The following is a 5,004-nucleotide window of genomic DNA, read 5'->3' as shown; positions in this document are numbered from 1 at the left end:
TAGATATGGTTTATTATCTAGAACATCAAGTAAAAGGTCGGACTTCGGGAGCACAAGAATCCATAAGGAATAACTACTGGAGTAAATCCTACGAAATCCTTATGGGGAGGTGGCCAACTTTCTCAATCAAGATACTACAATAATAAGTCTTCCGGCTGGGTGTGTTGGCCACGACATCCACTTTACCAGGTTACAGAGAGACCAATATTATAGTTCTTAAGAAATGTTCCAACCATCATATCTGCCTGAGATTCAGATCTGGTTGGTGTTAGGATATTCCAGACTCATCGAGTCTAGAAGAAAATGAAAGTTTGCAACACAAACCGACGAGATGGCGTTGCGAGATTCTCGGGGAATGAACTACGATAGCAAGCTCCAAAACATGAGCTGATTCTGCTACATACATGTGAACATGATGTCCAAGACAAGCATGATCACGTAGAAGTCTTACAACAAAACACTACCGGTTCAGGTGGGGAACCATCATCGAGGATATCGAAGTCCTTGTATAAGTCTTGCTCTTAAGAAGGAACTTCTTTTCCTTGAACAAATCAATCAGTGGCTTGGTGTGCTACGGAATTCATATGGAACGGAGATGATCAGTCTAACAGACCACATATAGTTTGCACGTGCATGGCAGACTTGGGATGATGCCAAAGGAAGCAAAAATAAGCTTTCTCGAATTCACGGCGGCAACTTGCGTATCAAATGCACATGAATTAGAGGAAGTCACTTCTTTCACCCAGACATATGCTTCATGATCTAGCATGAAGAAATGCTTTCAAAAGTTTCCAGCACTAGCTTAATGTTCAACATGATTCATGGAGGAGACAAAATGCTGCTGATGGACTCAATAGCAACTCATCGGAATTTCCATATCACTGGACTCCCACCATCATGTGAACACGATGATAGCATTGGTCAGACCAAAAGATGTAATGGTGTATGCTCGAGGGATCAACCACGAGTAAGACAACATTACGAACATCGTTGGTTCTGATTTGACTTGACGATAGCCCATACTCAAGTCAAAGTTTTGGCAAGACAATAGATCCAACAACTGATCACGAGGACCAATTGGTGAAGATATCATCTTTCTTCAACACACACACAAACACAAAAGATATCCCTTAGGGATGAACTAAGTCAGGTAAGCTTTTATCTTCCAACTCTCCAAGTTGTTGTTTAGCTTAACCAACTAGCTCAGGGTATCCGACACAGATTCTTGGAGAAAGGGTGGTTTACAAGAAAACCAACTTGATCACGAGCTCAACATAATAGTCAGGGGACAACCTGATGATACTTCCGAGAATATATTCGGAAAATCACGAACCATCGATATGTTACTAAGCTCAAGAACAATCTTGCTTTTCAGGCAAGACGATATGATCAAATGAGCAAGGGATTCAATCCTAACTCAAAGATCGAAGAGTGCACCAGAAATAAGGACAAGGTAGCACGATCAATCCTAGAATAGTGTTTCGATAACCAACACGCTAAGAATGTTATTAATGTCCATTAACTACCAAGCAACATGGTTGCTAGGAGTATTGATTTCACACATCATGGTTCACTTGTCGGCATTCCGGTTGCGACAACACGGGACCGAGGAATGAAAAATGATGGCAAGAAGTATCACTGCGTCAAGAATTCATGAGAGATGGTGCAATTCTCATGAAAATCCTGACATAAAGGGGGTAATACTCCGAGGTAGAACAGAACAAAAGCTAGATTGGCATTTTGATCTGCGGAATACAACTACTTTGACCAGTCCAAGAAATGGATGAGGTGCTGGAGTTTGTTTCTCCTAGTCATTCCGGAATAGAATGGCTTGACGAACCACAAGAATAATAGGCGTCGATAACACGAATGCACAACTAGTCCTGACTATCACTTGATAGACGGAGGTCAGGATACAACTAAAGAGGGACAACTCAAAGGAACATATGTTTTTTGCGTTGTGGATGCATAGGTTAGTATGTCGAGCGAAGCTCAACATTTCTTTTGGATAACCCATGCGGAAAGGGTAGAACTGGATTCACAATATAGAATGGAGAACTCATCAAGAGCACTCTGGTCATGACCTTTTGGTTCAAAAGAACTCCTGCCAAGAATGGTTCATGGTAATTGGAAGAAGGATGTACCACGAACCTCGAGGACTATCGTAAAGGTTACTAATATCCTAAAGGAACTAGCAACACTATCAACATGAGGTAAGTAGGGTGAATCTCGGGTTCAAGAACCCAGGAATAGAATACCTACTAACTAATAACATCATGGGATGCTTTCGAGAATGATGGCTAGAATGATCACACCGGGAACACAAAACATGGCTAGATTACTAGGTGATACTCTAGACACCTAGGGTCATAATAATAGCTCCAACATAATGCCGAGGCAGTAAAGTACCTCAACACACTAATTAGTGTGGTTGATCTGGCACAAAGGAACTCCAGAACGGTAGGAAGAAATTTGCAAATGCATCGGACTATTTAGAAACCTGGGATGACTCGGACAGCATAACGGCTGTAAATGCTCAAAAAGATTTGAGACATCCCGCAAAATAGTGGCGTAACTACTTAACATCATCATATCAAGGTTCTGGTTCAACTAACAACATACTAAAAGTAGTAGAAACTGAACTGAGGCCTGGAACCGACAAACCTAAAATTCTATGGATTAGTAACACGTGAACCTGATAGAGAGATGAGAAGGCCTAGTTCTTAATCCCCGTAGAAAAGAAGAGGATGACTCAGATTAGAGGGACATAAGGTAAAGGAGTAAAAAGAGCCTTACGTTCCCTTCCACAATCAATTCCCTTATATAACTAAAGCATTTCTAGACTCAACTTCGACCAGTTTGGCTTGGTAATCCTACAGGCAATCAGGCTCTGATACCAAAGCTGTCAGGACCCCGATTCCAAGTCACATCGATCTAGCCGGTAACACCTCATATCACTTTGCGGCCTCACGCATGGTATTCCCACGGGTGTCGCCTTACCATGGCCCGGGACCGTTTGCGCCTGTTGGCTCACGTATATGATAGTGTCGCCAGCATCCATATGACAGAGAACCGGGCCGACATGACTAGTCGTGGACCCAAAGTGGCACTAACTTACGGGGACAGGCATACATGAATCAACATCGAGCATGTCGGTCAGCAGCGTGCGAATCCGGGCTGTACCACTGGGCTAACAGGACTCCGGTGAACCGGGCTGTAGCAGGCTAGGCAGGACTCCGGATGTCACCGCGTGACATTTCCCCGAAGGGACAGACACAGGAACGAAGTGAATCACATGCCGACCAGTCAAGTGTTCCGGAGCAGTAGCGCTGGGCTAGCGGGACTCCGGTGAACCGGGCTATAGCGGACTACTATGGCTCATGGAAGCACAAGACTACATTTCCCCATAAGAGAGGCTACCAAGGATAAACAACTAGGTTGTCGGATCCCACACATATCAAGCATTTCAATCATACACACAATATGCTCGATATGTGTAAATACAACATGGCATCACAACAAAACTCTACGACTCAAAGTATTTATTCATTAGGCTCCGAGGAGCGAGATATTACAAACATGGGTCTCATGACCCAACATTCAGAGCATACAAGTCAAAGCACATGCGGAAGCTTAACATGTCTGAGTACAGACATCTACAAATGAAAAAGGCTGAGAAGCCTGACTATCTACAAGACCCTGCCGAGGGCACAAGATCGTAGTTGAGGTAACAAGCTAAACGTCGAAGTCCACGTGGAACTACTAGTGAGACTGAAGTCTCTCTGCAAAAACATAAATTAAGCAAACGTGAGTACAAATGTACCCAGCAAGACTTACATCATAACTAGCTACATATGCATCAGTATCAACAAAGGGGGTGGTGGAGTTTAACTGCAGCAAGCCAGCTTTGACTCGGTGGCTATCCTGAACTACAACTGCAAGTAACTCTTTTGGGGTGGCACACACGAGTCCACATATTCACTAATCAACACACCACTATGGATCAAATCCCGTCTTCCCATGAGAACGCCATCCATAGCACTCACGCTTATCTTGCACATTTTAGAGTATCCACTTTCACTTGTCTATGAACTGTACAGGCAACCCAGAAGTCCTTTACCGCAGACAGGGCTATTCGAATAGATCATTTATAACCCTGCAGGGGTGTACTTCTTCACACGCGCTCTTGCCACTTACCACCATGTAGACGTCGTGTATCTCGGCAACCTTCAAGCGGAAGCCTGGCGAGGGAGTTGGCCACGACCTGACTAACCACACAAGTCTCTAGTCCAGGTTTATCGCCTATTCGGGTTCCATCCGCGAGGAGATCCGGCCGGGGTTTCGCTCACAGCCCCAAACGATGTGTGCAGGGTTCCCGAGACACCAAACGGGCGCCCGGTACACTGTGCCCCGGTGTATCTACCGCATCATAGCCCACCCCTAGGGTCAGCGCTACGCAAGGCCTCCAACACATATCCTACAAACACCAGAAACTAGTTGCAACTCCTGGACAGAGATCAAGGTGATTAATAAGTCGAGAGGGTCCATTGGTTTCGGGCCCAACGCGTGGTAGTAGCTGTTCATGGATCACAAACACAGAACTCAGTTCCTGTGGACGGTTTCAATGAGACAACCCACCATGTACTCCTACATGGCCTCTCACCGCTACCTTTACCAAAGCGTGTTCACACACTTAGCTCACACATAGTAGGACATGTTCATCACCATTCCAATTCATCCCCGATGAATCAGACCCGACTCAACTCTAAGCAGTAGCAGGCATGACAAACAAGCATGAATGAGTAGGCACATCAGGGCTCAAAACAACTCCTACTCATGCTAGTGGGTTCATCTATTTACTGTGGCAATGACAGGTCATGCAGAGGAAAAGGGGTTCAGCTACCGCAGCATGTAACAGTTGAATCGATGTTGTCCTAATGCAGTAAAAGAGAGCAGGAGCGAGAGAGTGGGATTGTATCGGAATGAACAAGGGGGTTTTGCTTG

The sequence above is a fragment of the Aegilops tauschii genome, chromosome 5 (genome assembly GCF_002575655.3).
Source record: "Aegilops tauschii subsp. strangulata cultivar AL8/78 chromosome 5, Aet v6.0, whole genome shotgun sequence".
Lineage (NCBI taxonomy): Eukaryota > Viridiplantae > Streptophyta > Magnoliopsida > Poales > Poaceae > Aegilops > Aegilops tauschii.
Note: the sequence above shows the minus strand (reverse complement) of the source record.